A 16,401-nucleotide genomic window follows, 5' to 3' on the forward strand; every position below is an offset into this window, starting at 1 on the left:
ATGATTAAATATTAAATACATACAAAAGGTTATTTATATATTGAAACATAGTGACTAGCAATAACAGCACCATCACACAGACTAGGTCAGTATCAGTATCTTTGCCACTTCCGTTGTTCTTTGTCCAAATCTATCCTTCCTACCAGCAGAAAATACTTACAGACTTGAGTTCTGTGTTTATCAATTGGTGCCTTTTATTAGTCATAGTAATCCTCATATCTTTGTGTATATATATATATTATGTGTGTGTATATATCTATATATTCTGAAAATAATGGATGGTTTTGCAAATTTCTGAACTCTATACAGCTGGAATGAGACTGTGTTCCTCTACAACTTGCTTTATTTTTTTTTCCCCTCAACATTGCATTTATGAGAGTCTGTGTTGATGCTATGGCTATAGTTCCTTCATTTGCACTGCCACTGTTCTCTGCTGTTTGAATATACCAAATTCATTTATGCATTTTCTTGTCTGTCAATATTGTGTTTTTCCTGTTTTTTGCTGATACAATGAGTGCTGCCGTAAAGATTGTTATATGTACCTATTACATAGTTAGTTTCAGTAGATGATGCCAAAGCAGTTTACAGAGTGATTTACTACTTTATATTCCACCCACCCTCATCTAAATTTTTGCCAGCAGCTCATAATGTTAGACCTAAATTTTTACTAGTTGAGATACTATACCTCATGGGTATTTTAGTTTTTGTAATTCCCAAATTATTAATGAAGTTTAGTATTATCTTATGTTTGTTGACTCTTGTGTCATTACCAGTGATATATATATTCATGATTTTTGTTCTTTTTCTCCTCACCATTTGGATTGTTAGTTTTTCTCTTACTGTTGAATTCTTCATGTATTTTTGACACTAATCCTTCAGTTATTTGAATTGTAAATGTTGTCCCCAAGTTTGTGCTCTGTCTTTACATATCATATTAATGTGTCTGTTCTCTTAATTATTTTTCATACCAAACTTCATTTGAATTAACTCACCTAATCTTTTTGAGGAGGTAATATATGCACATCGTCTAGAAAAAATAAATTAAAATATGATCTGTTTCAGCTCCCTGTCTGTCCTCTTGTTCTTCACTCTAAGTAGCCATTCTTACTAGTTTTGCATATATTTTCAAAGTTTCTGTATGTATATACAAACAATTATGAATTTATAAATTCTTATCCCCCTTTATTTACCTTGGATATGGCATACCACCCTTAATGTTCTGTTCCTGCCTTTTTTTTTTTTCATTTAACAATGTATTTTATAGCTATTTTCAAGCCAGTATATGGAGAATTCTTTTTTTATAGATGCATGATATTTCATATGTATCATTTTATATAATTTATTTAATCATTCCATCCACCACTGAAAGTCATTTGAGTTGTCACCGTCAGCTATTAAAATTAATTCCACATAGATTAACGACATACATATGTCATTTTACATGTCTGCAAATATATATATAAGATAAATTTCCATGGTAGAACTACTATTGGGTAAAGGATAAATGTATTTATAACTCTTATAGATACTGCCAGATTACTCTTGGTAAGGACTATGTCTGTTTACCTGTCCATCAACTCTATGGGAGTGTTTCCTTGTTGCCTTCACGGGGTAATTTACCAACCTTTTAAATTCCTAGCAATTCTGTAGGTGAAAAATGGTTTCTCAGTATAATTTAACTTTCCATGTCAGTGCAGTTAGGCATTGCTTAAATTTATTTAAGAGCTATTTAGTCAGCTCTTTCTGTAATGACTTATTTCTTTGCTCTTTTTTTTAAATTGGGTTGTTGGTCCTTTTCTCATTGATTTTTTTTTTTTAAACAGCTCTTTGTATTTTAGAAAAATGAGCTCCTTGTCTCTGATGAGAGTTGCAAATATATTTTTCTTTTCTTTTTTTTTTTTTTTTGAGTGTGTAGTTTTGATGAATTTAGAAGATATTCACAGCCATGTAACTATCACCACATTCAAGACAGAGAACACTTTCTTCACTCCAAATAATTTTTTCATGCTCTTTGATCCCTTTCCCTGTCTCTTGACCCAGGAACTACTGGCTTCTGTCACTTTGATTTGTCTCTTCTAGATTTCTTAAATGGAATAATACAATAAGTAGTCTTTTGTGTTTGACTTTACATAGCATAATGTTTTTGACATTCAAATATATTGTGTATATTAATATTTCCTTTTCATTGCTGCATAGTATTACATAGTATGACTTTATTATACTTTGTCTGTCTAGTCACTGTGTGATGGACATTTGAGTTCCACTTTCAGTTTTGGGGCTGTTATGAATAATGATGCTATGAACATACGCAGACAAGTCTTTGTATCTACTTCAATTTTTATTTCTCATGGCTAAATACCTAAGACAAATTGCTGGGTCATATAAGAAATGTATGTTTAATATTACAGGGTACTGCTATACTGTTTTACAAAGTGTTCCATTTTTCATTCTCATTGACAATGTATGAGAGTTCCATTTGCTTCACATCTGCATCATGATTTGATACTATCTTCTTAACTTTAGCCATTCTGCTGGGTATCTAACAGTAGTATCTAATTGTTACAGTTTGCATTTCCCAGATAATTAATGGTGGTGTGCTTTTTGCCCATTCATATATCTTCTTTTATGAAATGTTCACATTTTTGCCCATTTTTAAATTGGGTTGTTTGTTCTTTTATACATATTCTTATTGGAATTGGAAGAGTGTTTTATAATTCTGTATATAATCTCTCTTTCGCATATATGTTTGCAAGTATTTTCTCCCTGCCTATGGTATATCTTAACTATTTTTCAAAGAGCAGAAGTTTTAAATTTTGATGACCTGCCTTTTCAGTTTTCTCTTTCTGGCTCGTGCTTTTTGGATTTAAGAAATCTGCTACCCAAGTAACAGAGATGATGGTCTTTGTTTTCTTTTAGAAGTCTAATAGTTTTTAGCTATTATGTTTAAGTCAGAACCACTTAGGGTTTATGTTTATGCATATTGTGAGTTAATGGTAAGGTCCCCTTCCCAACCCATACAGATACATAGTTGTTCTAGTCCCGTTTGCTGAAACAATTCTGTTTTCCCCTGTTGAATTATTGTAACAGTTTTGTCAAAATCAATTGATGATAAACAGCTGAGGTTAATTACTGGACTCTATTCTGTGCCATTGATCTGTATGTTCTCCCTTACGTTAGTGTTAACCTGTCTTGGTTACTGTAACTTTGTAAGTCTTGAAATCAGGTAATCTAAGTACTCCCATTTCATTCTTCTTTCTCAAAATGGTTGTGTCCGTTTTAGGTCTTTTGTCTTTCTATATTAATTTTAGCATCAGCTTGTTAATTTCTTTTAAAAAATCTCACTAGAATTTTGATTGGGATTGCCTCAATCTATGCATCCGTTTGGGCAATCTTAACAATATTGAGTCATCCAGTTCATGGGCATGGTATATTGCTTCACTTATATAGTTGTCCCTTATTTTTCTTTGCAATGTTGTATTGCTTTCAGTGCACAGGTATTAGAAACGTTTCACTGAATTTACTACTATATATTTTTGATGCTATTGTAAATTTTACAATTATTCTCTGCTATATAAAACCAGGATTGATCTTTATCTTCGTGTCCTATGATTTTGCTAAATTTACTTATTTTAATAGCTTTTTTGGGATTCTTTTAGATTGTTATATATGACATGTCATCTGCAAATAAAGACAGTTTAATGTTTTGTCTTCATGCCTTTTATTTCTTTTCTTGCCTTATTCCACTGGTAGGACCTCCAGTACAATGTTGAATAAAGTGGTGAGAGTGGATAGTCTGTCCTTGTTTCTGTTTGTACATATGAAGCATTGAGCCTTTCACCATTGATGTAGGATGTTATCTATAAGTTTTTTTAAAGGATGTGTATAATAAATTTGAGGAAGTTCCCTTCTATTCTTTTGGCTATTTATAATGAATGGGGTATTTTTTTTTTTAATGTTTTTATCTACCTATTCAAATGAACTTTTTTCCCCCTCTTTTTACTAATATAGTGAATTACACTGATTGATTTTTTTGTGTTAAACCAGTTTTACATTCCCAGGGTAAATCCTACTTGGTTATGATATAGCGTTCATTTATATAGGGTTAGATACATTTGCCAAAAAAAATTGTTAATTTTATATTGATGTTCATGAAGGATATTGTGTATATTTGTTTTCTTGCCATGTCTTTGCCTGGTTTTGGTAACAGGGTAATACCATCATAAGTCAGGAAACAATTCGTCTTCTTTCTTTATTTTCTGAAAGAGTTTGTGGAATATGAGTATTATTTCATTCTTAAGAGTCTTACAGAATTCACCAGCAAAGTCAGTGGGCCTAGAGGGTTTAAAATCACAAGTTCGATTTCTTCAATTGATACAGGACTATTCAAATTTTCTGTTTCTCCTGGACTTAAATTTAGTAATTTGTATCTTTCAAGGAATTTGTTCTATTTTTAAATTCCTTTTTATTGGAATAAAGTTATTTCTAATATTGTTATTATTCTTTTACTGTCTGTAGGATCTGAAATGATGTTCCTTTCATTTTTTTTTTTTTCTAACTGAAACATACTTGACATACAACATTATTAGTTTTAGGTAGCCAACATAATGATTTGATATTTGTATATGTTACAGAATGGTCACCACAGTAAATCTAGTTACTGTCACCATACATAGTTATAAAATTGTTTTCTTCTTGTGATGGGAACTTTAAATATCTACCCTCTTAGCAATTTGCAGATATGCAATACAGTATTAACTGTAGTCACTGTGCTGTATATTACATTCCCATGACTTAGTTTTCAACTGGCAGTTTTTAACTTTTGACCCCATTCACCCATTTTACCACCCACCCCTCATTCTTGATACTGACAATTGTTGCCTTTTTTTTTCTTTTCCCCTGATTGATCTCAATTAGAAATTTATCAATTTTGTGAATCTTTCCAAAGAACCAACTTTTATTTTTATTGATTTTTTTTGTTTGTTCATTTTTTAAATTTCATAAGTTATTGTAGCTTTATTATTTTCTGCCTATACTATTGACTTTATTTCATCTTTACCCTCCCTAATTTTAGATAGAGATTCCACATCTTTGAGTTTTAAATTTTTGTATTTTTCTAATAGAAAAATTTCAAGTTATGAATTTCATTGTTAAGCATTGTTTGAGCTGCATCTCATGAATTTTGATGTTCTGTTTTTATCACCACTTAGTTAAAAATATTTTCTAGTCTATATTTTTTGTTAATTTATGGAATTTGAAGTATATGCTTTTTATTTCCAGGTATTTGGGGTTTTCTTAGTTGTCTTATTATTGCTGATTTCTAATTTAATTCCACCTTGTCAAAGACTATCTTGTAGGATTTCAAACTTATAAAATTTATTGAGACTTGTTTTATGACCTAACATATGTTATGTCTTGGTAAACATATGACATACACTTGAAAAGAATATGTATTTTACCATTTGGGAGTAACAGTTTATAAATAGAAATTAAGTCAAGATGATTAATAGTGTCCAGGTATTCTTTGTCTTTGCTGATTTGTGTTTTGTTTTGGTCTATTACTATTATTTATAGAGAGAGCTGTTATAATCTCCAAATAGAATTGTGGAATTGTCTTAGCTACTTTTAATTGTCAATTTTTGCTTCATATAGATATCTATAATTGTTTTGTCTTTCCTATTAATTAAAATGTTTCATCTTGAAATCAGTCTTATCTGATACTAACTAAAGACAGTGCCTTCTTTTTTTTTTTTTTAAAGATTTTATTTATTTATTTGAGATAGAGACAGTGAGAGAGAGCATGAGCAAGGAGAAGGTCAGAGGGAGAAGCAGACTCCCCATGGAGCTGGGAGCCCGATGCGGGACTCGATCCCGGGACTCCGGGATCATGACCCGAGCCGAAGGCAGTCGTCCAAGCAACTAAGCCACCCAGGCGTCCCAAGTCAGTGCCTTCTTATGCTATTTACACAGTAATCCTTCTCCATGTGTTAACTTCCAGTTTGTCTGTGTCTTGATATTTAAAGTACATCCCTCTTAGACAGTATATAGTTCTTTCTTTTTTAAAAACCTACTCTGACTATCCTGTCCTTTAATTGGAATGGTTAGTCCATTAACTAAATGAGGTAGAGGAGGACTACCAACTCAACACCATGTGAACTACTTCTTTAGAATAAGGTTCTTCATATCACACTGGCGGTCTCTATTAAGGCCACAGACCATATATGGTCTGACTTGAGGGTTTTCTCCTCCACTCCATCTAATATTAAAGTCAAGTAAGACAAGTTTCTGTTGTCTTTCTCTGCCAAGGGCAGATTCCCCCTCCCCCCTCCCACCCCAGTTCATTTTTTTCACTAAGGGTATAACTGTGTCTCAGCTTTTGTTGGGCTCCTCACACTGGGCATGCCCTGGGTTTTGTCCTTTGTTCATCAAGAAGAAACTCAAGTTCTCTAGCTGTTCTCATGCTTGTTTCTAGATTTTAGGCCTTTGAGGATTTATTTTACTTTCTTATCAGCTCAATAGTATATTTGGTGTCTTTGTGCATGTTGGGTGCAGATGCACCGTAGCAGAGAGCACAGACTGATGAGTAGAGTACACGCTGTTTTTCATCCCTCCTTGTCTTTTCTGCTAGCTTTTTGTAGCTATGTGCTTGCCCTGTAAGCCTGTGTTGTAGTGTTTTTAAAAGGGTTTTTCTTTTGTTTTGGGGGCTTTTTTTGGTCTAATGACTCAGTGGCATCCCATATAGTATCTTTTCAGATGTGCTTTCTACATTGACTCAGATTGTGTTATGGCCGGCTGCCTGTAAAATCACATTTTTCTTTTTGGTTTATACCCCAAATAATGTTTCCTTCTTTTTAATAGTAAAGAATTAGTAGTTCTTTCACTTCTTTGTTGTCAGCTTGCTGCTCTGAAAGGCTTTTCAGATGCAAAACAGCCAGCTTCTGGATAAACTTTTTAATGTATTTCTGGGCTTGAAATAAGTACATGAAATTTTTGAGGTTCCTTTTCCTCCCCTCTGCTACTCTCCACCCCTTTTGTCCACCGCGTCCCTCCCCAACCTATTTCTCCCTCAAAAAAGTGAACTTTAACTGGAGTGGGACTAGTCAACAGCAAACAAGGTCAAAAGGCAGTATTGCTTTCAAAGGCAAATTATCAATATCAGTGATTAAATTAGTAACAAGGCCTTAGGCTTCGTGTGTGTACTGAACTTAAGATTCATATATCCAAAGGCAAATTATCAGTATCAGGGATTAAATTGGTGATTAAGATTCATATATTAAGTTGGACCCTTGAAAGGGGATAAAGTGGCCCCAGAATGTTACAGCCCTTTGGCTTCCAGCACAAAAAAGTAAATTAAAACCTTCTCTGATGAATAGTAACCATAATTTAGGGCCTTGAGAAAACTGCAGATTCACAGCAATCAAATGAGTGTTCATAATTTTAAAAATAACAAGTACACAAATAATGAACAAGATAGCCTCAGTGAGCAGTAACAGAAACAATAAATTACCTATTTGATTTAGACCTTCCCAAGGACTTAAGATACTGGAAATGGATGGGAATATAAAATAATTATGTATGAAATGTTTAAAGAAATAAAAAATAGAATAAAAAATGAGCCAACAGGAGTATGACAGATGACCAAGGCAGAATGAAGAAGACTCAGGTAAAACTTTTAATATTGAAGAAAAAATTTTGTGATCTAAAATTTAATGGGTGTGTTAAACAGTAAATCAGACATAGCTAAGGAAAGAATTAGCAAATTGGTAGTTAGGTTTGAAGAAATTTTCAAGAATGTGGAGAAACAAGGAAGTGAGACTATTTAAAAAGAAGTTAAAGAATGGGATGAAATGTCAGGGTATCAGATCAATCCCAGAAAAGCAGAATAGAGGAGATGGAACAGAGGCAATAACTGAAGATAATCTATTTGAGAATTTTTTAGAATTAATGGAAGACATGAATCTATTGATACAGTAAGCCCAACATATACCAATCAAAAAAGAGTTAGTCATAGTGTATAGTCCCAAAGACAGATTATCTCCAAAACAGCTTGAGGAGTATAAAATAGACTGATAAGCTCACTTCTCAACAGTAGAAATGTAAGCCAGAGGGTGGTAGAATATTATTTTTTTAAAAAATTGAGCCAAAATAACAGCAATCCTATAATTATATGTAAGCAAAAGTATCTTTCAAGAACAAGGATGAACAAAAGACATTTTCAGACAAACAAAACCAGAATTTTTGTACTAATAGATCTTTGCTGAGGTTCTTCATTAAAAGTTTCAGTAACAAAATGAAAAGGTAACCTACCCAGTGGGAGAAAATATTTGCAAACATATATATCTGATGAAAGGTTAATATCCAAAATATTTAAGGAACTCATACAACTCAGTGACATCAGGTACAACCAAAGGTGTTCCACATCACTAGTCATCAGGGAAATGGAAATTAAAACCACAATTAAAGCACCTCACACCTCTCAAGAATGACTTTTATCTGAAAGACAAGAGGAAGCAAGTATGGTAAAGATGTAGAGAAAAGGGAAGTCTCATTCACTGTTGGTGGGAATGTGAATTAGAATAGCCACTATGGAAAACAGCATGGAAGTTCCTCATAAAATTAAAGATAGAGCTACCATAATATCCAGCAATTCCACCTCTCTGTATTTGTTCAGAGAACATAAAAAACACTAATTTGAAAAGGTATCTACACCCCTACGTTCATTGCAGCTTTCTTTACAATAACCAAGAGCCAAGACATGGGAGCAGTCTAAATGTACACTGATGGATGAATGGAGAAAGGAAGTGTGTGTGTGTGTGTGTGTGTGTGTGTGTGTGTGTGAAATGGAATATTATTCAGCCATAACAAACAGTGAAATCATGCCATGTCTGACAGCAAAGAAGAATCCGTAGGACATTATGCTAAGTGAAACAAGTAAGACAGAGAAAGACTAATACCATATGATCTCATTTATATGTAGAATCTGAAAGTAAAACATAACAAAAAGCTGAATTCATAGATACAGAGGACAGATTGGTGGTTGCCAGAGGAGGGTGGGGGGGTGGGCAAAGTGGATAAACATGGTCAAAAGGTATAAGCTTCCACTTACAAAATAAGTAAGTCATGGGGATGTAATGTACAGCATGGTGACTATAGTAAGAGTTCTGTATTGTATATTTGAAGGTTGCTGAGGGAATAAATCTTGAAATGTCCTTACCATAAAAAAAGTTGTGACTATGTGAGGTAACAAATGTTAACTGGACTTAATGTGATCATTTCCTAATATATACAAATATCAAATCATTATATTTTATATTTTACACTTGAAACTAATATAATGTTGTCTGTGAATTGCATGTCCTTTTTTAAACGTTGAGCTAGTATTTGTGTATAAAGCAAGTCTCAACAAATTTCAGTCACATAGCATCAGAGAGTCCACAGTCTTACCAATTTACAATTAAACTAAAACTAAATTACAAAAATAATAATAAATGAACCCGTACACTTGAGTATTTTTTGGAACCATACTTAAAAGGCACATGAGATACCATTTGTACTCCTAGTAGGTGGGAAAAATAAGAAATCTTACAGGAGAATGTAGATCAAAGGGAATTCTTACACTCTTGTGGTAGGAATATAAAGTAAATCAATTAGAAATGGAATAGAAGTCAATTTGGTGTTATTTTGCAAAGTGGAACATTTGAATCCCTGCTGGCCTGGCACTTCCAGTCTTAGGGATGTCCTCTAGGACATCTCTTCTCCACAAGTGGTGTGAGACTGAATGTTCATAGTCAAGTTGTTCCTAAAGGCACAAGTGGAAACAGCTCAAATGCCCATAAACATGAAAATGTATAAACAGATGATACTGTGGTTATACAATACAGTATTCTATAACAATAAAAATAAATGAAGTAGAGGTATACTTACAATGAATGTCAGAGATATGATCGCTAGTGGAGTAATGTAATTTTCAGGAAACTGTATGTGGTATGAAACACTTAATAAAGCCCCAAAACAAGTGAGACTAAAAATACATTGTTTAGGAGTATATGCATAAGTGATAAAATAAAAAAAAAATTCAAGAGAATAGTAAGCACCAAATACAGCATCATAGTTACCTCTAGGGTGGCAGGTAAGGGGCTATGTTAGAGGAGGGGTAGCCTTGGTTCTTGAGTTGGACTGGGGATTAAATAGGTGTTTGTTTCATTACACTTCATATCCATTACACATAGCTTCATATATATCAAATATTACATTGCAATGTAAAAAGTAAAAAGATTCAGTTATAAAATAATATCTGTTTTCCTACAAAAGAGTATAGCTGTTATGAGATACAAAAATGGAATTAACTTCAATGTAATAATTTACTGATACTAAATTAAAATTAAGTCAGACGTGATTCTTGGTTAAATATAAATTCAAGGAGTTTTTATAGTTGGATATACTGTGTAGGTTTTTTTAAAGATTTTATTTATTTATTTGAGGGAGAGTGAGAGAGAGCACAAGATGGGAGAGGGTCAGAGGGAGAAGCAGATTCCCGTTGCGCTGGGAGCCCAATGTGGGACTCCATCCCAGGACTCCAGGATCATGACCAAAGGCAGTTGCTTAACCAGCTGAGCCACCCAGGTACCCACTATGTGGTTTTAATAACATTTCAGTCTCTAATGCCCAGTACATAGAAAATTTTTAACATTTTGTTTTTCTTTTTTTTTGTCATTGGGAACGAATCTGCCTTTTAGAAATATCTGTGTTCTACTTAAAAATGATTGTTTTAGATTACAAGAAGTGCCTAATGTGGCTCTAGTTTATACCACCATATGTAGCAGTATTCAATTTCTTTTGTGCAGACTAAACACTTCAGTTAGTGTTGAACAAAGAAAATTATATGCTCTCGTTATGTGTGCTTTAATTTAGATGCTTAATGGCTTTTAATGTTACAAAATAAGTTTATTATTATATTATGATCTCATTTGTATTATATTGTCTTGCTCTTCCATATTTGTGGTGATATGGTCATGGTTTACGAAAACAATAATCCCTAAGAAATAGGTCATTAACAGTAGTTAACGATTACTTGTGATCTATGGTAATGACTGATTTCTTTGGGATTATTGCAGTTATAAACCATAATTACAGATTATTACAGCAATAATTATTTTGTTAAAGGAAAAAATGTTCTGTGCTTGAACAGCTGCTTAAACAAGCGCCCTGAACATTTCAGAATAAGTAGAAAAATGGAAAATTATAATGGAAATATAGTATCATTATAAAGATGAGATTCAAAACAAATTTATAGATATGAAACTGATGTATATTTAAATTTCTAAATGTAATTTTGATGTATGGATTTACATTGTTCTTTAAACTTTGTGGACAAAATTCTGTAACCATAGTAACATTTATTATTTCGAATGTTGCCAGTCTAAAATTGGTGAGGTTTAGGGAGAGGGTGTTTATGAGAAATATTATTTTCTCATATTATTTTTCATTCCGTTAAATACAAAAATTATGTTTGATGGTTTAATAATAATGCCTTTACATTCCAATTTTTATTTCTAACACTAATCCTAATTTATTCAGTTAGCAGTTAAGTTTCCAAAGGTTAGGAAATGCCTGCTTGTTGTTTCTTGTGTGATAGAAGTCAGTGCTTTCCAAAACAAGGAGAGTAAATATTCTGTTTTTCTTCCGAATAAACAAACTTCCATTCAGAATATACCATAATTTCAGAAAAAAATTGGTCCCATGTTTTTCTGCATAGTGTTTTTTGATATATAAACCTTATTTTTGAGTTACAGAACAAAAGGAATTAAACAATAAAAAATTTAAATTTGAGAAGTTCATGTCTTGTATTTAGTATCTTTTATCTTTCTATTATTGGACAGTAATACTCATCAACTGCACTGAAAAAATCATTTTTCTCCTTTATCTCTTACTAGGTTCAGTCCTTTGGGCATGGGGTCTCTCCCTTCTCACTGTACCTCATACATACACATATTTAGTTAAAGCACTATGGCAGAACATGACATATAGAAAGGCCCATGCTTTTCTAAGTGTATTTTACCTGGAAATTTTTTTTTCACTTTATAGTTTTTTGCTTTGTTTTACAAAAGCACTGAAGAAATATATATAATTAATGGTAACTAGCTGTAATTGCTACAAGCCTCTGGTAGAGACGAAAGAACTTAAAAATTTTTTAATATTGTGACTTGATTTTCATGAGCAGCTTTTAAAGTAAAACTTATGGGGCGCCTGGGTGGCTCAGTGGGTTAAGCCTCTGCTTTCGGCTCAGGTCATGGTCTCAGGGTCCTGGGATCAAGCCCCGCATCGGGCTCTCTGCTTTGCGGGGAGTCTGCTTCCCCCTCTCTCTCTGCGTGTCTCTCTGCCTACTTGTGATCTCTCTCTCTCTCTCTCTGTTAAATAAACAAATAAAATCTTTAAAATATAAAGTGAAACTTATAATGAACATATAAAAGCAACATTGGTATGTTTTGGTTTTTGTAGGTTTGTTTGATAGAGAAGAATGAAAAAGAGGATGGCTATTTTATAATAATAGTATTAGTGATAATAGTTAACATTTAGTGAGCACTTGTAGGAAGCATTGAGTACTTTATATGCAGAATACAATGTAGTGCTTGTCACAAGCCTGTGAGCCAGGTGTAATTATCACCCCCGTATTTATAAATAAGAATAAAAACGAGAAATTAAATAACTAGCATTGTTAATAGTTGAGGCAGAATTTGGACCAACCCTATGCTCTTGGTAGCTAAATTGTACTGCTTCCATTTTTTATAATACTGATATGTCAACAGAGAAATATGAAAGCTACATGCATGGTGAATTCTTAGACTATTTTTAAGTAGGCTTGTTTTTATCAAGAACTGGTAGACAAATGTTTCTGTGTTTACATTAATGATAAACCCCCAAAATAAGTTTTCTTATTTTAAATTCAGCTGTTCAAAACATACTCATTTCATGTGTCACATATACTTGGGTTTATTTGTGGTTGGTTTGGGAATCAGAGCAAGTGTAAAAGACCCTAGACATGATCCCAAAGGTAGATGTAATCTCATCTGTGGTCAAAACTTGGGAGACAGAGGAAAATTCCAGATTGGGAATTAAAATGTGTTAAATAAACACTTGGGAGATTCTTGGATCATAAGATGTTGTTGGATCACCACAATTTGTCTAGCTAATGGACAGTTGTGCTGCTTGAGTATTCCCTTTCATCCATCTTGAGAGGTAGTAGTATGTATCTCCTAAGGGTATGAGAATGGGCTCTTGGAACTCCATTGCCTGTATTGGAATCATAGCCCTGCAATTTTTAATAGGAACATTTGTGACATTAAATGAATGTAAATATAGGTAATAGATACAATGGTTAGAATAGTAGCTAAGTGCATAGAAAACATCATAAAAAAGTTTGCTGTTATTTTTTTTAATTTATTTATTTTAAAGATTTTATTTATTTATTTGACAGAGAGATCAGTAGTAGCCAGAGAGGCAGGCAGAGAGAGAGGGGGAAACAGGCTCCCTGCTGAGCAAGGAGCCCTATGCGGGGCTCGATCCCAGGACCCTGGGATCATGACCTGAGCCAAAGGCAGAGGCTTAACCCACTGAGCCATCCAGGCACCCCAGTTTGCTGTTATTTTTAGTAATAGTCAAGCTCGCTTTAATAACCAGTACCTAAATATCTAAATTGATAAAACATATAAAAAAGGTTATTATTTTAAAAGGTTATTATTTACATTTAAATCATATTTTTTCATCTTCAAAAAGTTTGCAATATGACATTTTTTAAGTAATGACTGCCATTGGCTAGGTAGATTATTACACTGCCTTCACCAAAAACTATACTTGTGTTTCAGTTTCACATCCATTACTCAAAATGTGTATGTCCCACGCACAGTTGTGGCATAATCTATTAATAATGACCTCTGTGAGATTCTGAGAGATATAGCCAAATCTTATTCAGTGTTTGCATTCTATAAAGTTGCAGTGAACACTGAATTAGCAAATATTAAGCTATTGTTTCTAGGGTGAATACATGTTAGGTTCCCGCAGACCCCGCTCACAACATTTTCATTGACTGGTGAATGTATAGCCTTGTTTTATATGTGTTTCTGTTGCAAGACACCTTGTTTACTGTATATTATTGCTTCATTAGCATTGAACTCATAGTCCACGTCCCTAATATTCATGCCGAGATGAAGCTTATCTAACACATGTATTTTCTCTATGAGGTACATAACATATAGGAACATACATGTTTTTTACATATAGGAACACTATGCAGCATATAGGAACATGTATGTTTTTTACATATAGGAACACTATGCAGCACTTTACTGATCTTGGGGAATATTTTAAATAGTAAAATCACCAACAGAAAGCACAAAAGTACAAAAAAATTGGAGCATCAAAAAGGCCATGGAAGAATACTTACTTGTTTATAGTATGAAAGATGAAACAAGAAAGGAGAATGTTGCTTTGTTCTACCTATGCTTGGCAAGTGTACACTGGGCTACGCAGGTTATTTTGCAGTTGTGCATCTACACATAAGTGGTCACAAGTATTTCTGGAGTTACAAATAAATTTTACCAAGTAGACGAATTTTCAGTAGGAGAATCTACAAATAATGAGGATAGATTTCATCATATCGTGTGTTGAGTATGCTTTGAGAAGAAATTGGTTTTATTTAAGCAATAAATATATAATTACCATTAACATTGATTTTTAGTAATGACTCTACATTTTAATGCATAAAGTCATAAAATGTTAACCTTTTTTGAGTCCATTTCATGCAATCTGTTTTTTGTTTGTTTAAATATTTTATTTATTTATTTATTTATTTATTTATTTATTTGACAGAGAGGGAGAGTGTGAGAGAGGGAACACAAGCAGAGGGAGTGGGAGAGAGAGAAGCAGGCTTTCTTCTGAGCAGGGAGCCTGATGCAGTGCTCCATCCCAGGATGCTGGGATCACGACCCAAGCTGAAGGCAGATGCTTAACGATTGAGCCACCCTGGCGCCCCTCATGCTATCTTTTCTATGTAATGATTTCTTAGTCCGGTAACCCATGTCTTTGGATAACTTACTATGTGCCAGGCACTGCTTTAGGCTCTGGAGATGCATTAGACAACCAAACAGAAAAAATAACAGTTTTTATGCAGTTGATAGTCTATTGGAATAGACAGGTAACAAAGCAAGATAAATAAGTAAAATATATATTATATTAGAAAGTGATAGTACTAAAATAAACAAGCCGGGAAGGGGGATATGAAATGTTGGCAGATTATGTTCTCATAATCTCTTACCAAAACTTAGTAGCTTATCAAATAACAATCATTTTTTTTATTATCTCTTAGTGTTCTCTGGGATTCATAAGTCTCAGCTGGATGATTCTCATTTGGGATCTTTCCTGCATTGTAATCAGATGACACCTGGCACTGAAGTCACCTGAGTGATTATTTACTCAAGCCTGGTATCTGGGCTGGAATGTTCAATGAGTGGGCTCTCAGTGGGCATTTCTCTGCATTGCTAGCTTGGATCTCCTAATAGTATGATAGTCTCAGGGTATTTGGTCTTCTTAAATGGTGATTGGCTTCCCCAGAGTGAACATTTCCCTAAGAGACTGAAAGAAACTGCCAGTTCTCTTAAAGGCTAAGCCCAGTACTGGAATGATGTCACTTCCACCATATTCTGTTGGTCAGAGCAGTTAAAATCCAGCTCACACTTAGAAAGGTTTGGAAGAATAGACTCCACTTTTTGATGGCTTGTGCATATGTAGAGGGAAGGAATTGATGGTTATCTGGAAGGCATGCATGCTTCCTACTCTAGGTACTGAAAATTGATAGGATAGCTATAAAAGGCCTTACTGAAAAGGTGAATCCAAAGTGAGACTGGTCAGCTGGTTGTCTTTCTCAAATTGTATTAAATTGTGGGGGTATAGGCAAAGACTAGGTGGGGAATTAGATTTGAACAATTAGGGTTGTGTAAGATGAGTATGTAAGAGTAAGAGGAATTGAAGGGGTGTGTAAGGCAGAGATTATAATGATTGAGGATTGAGCAAAGAACTGAAGCTAGCTAAGCAGGATAGAGAAGACATTAAGCTTCTAAGAGAGTGAAGAAATGGCAGGTCCCAAAAAAGTGTTAGTACTAATAAGAGATTAACAAAGTTGCTGGATACAGGATTAATAAAAATCAACAGTATGTTTATATATATCCCAATTAATCAAAAATGAAGATCAGTTCACTTAAAATAGCATCAAAAAGAATAAAGTACTTAGGTATAAGTTTTAAAAAAGAAGCATAAGACTTATATACTGATCACTGTACACCCTTGTTGGAAGAAATTAGAGGTGTACATGTGGAAAGTCACCAATGATCATGGATCAGAAGACTTAATATT

The 16,401-nt window shown here is 33.6% G+C and overlaps 1 protein-coding gene across 5 annotated transcripts in view; it reads left to right on the plus strand.

Annotated features, from left to right (window-relative positions):
• The window catches only part of RANBP17 (RAN binding protein 17), a 317,076-nt gene that overhangs the window by 43,642 nt on the left and 257,033 nt on the right, over positions 1-16,401 (plus strand). The gene's annotated exons all lie outside the window — the stretch shown is intronic.

Source organism: Lontra canadensis, unplaced genomic scaffold (genome assembly GCF_010015895.1).
Source record: "Lontra canadensis isolate GAN:19392208 unplaced genomic scaffold, GSC_riverotter_1.0 scaffold5, whole genome shotgun sequence".
Classification (NCBI taxonomy): domain Eukaryota; kingdom Metazoa; phylum Chordata; class Mammalia; order Carnivora; family Mustelidae; genus Lontra; species Lontra canadensis.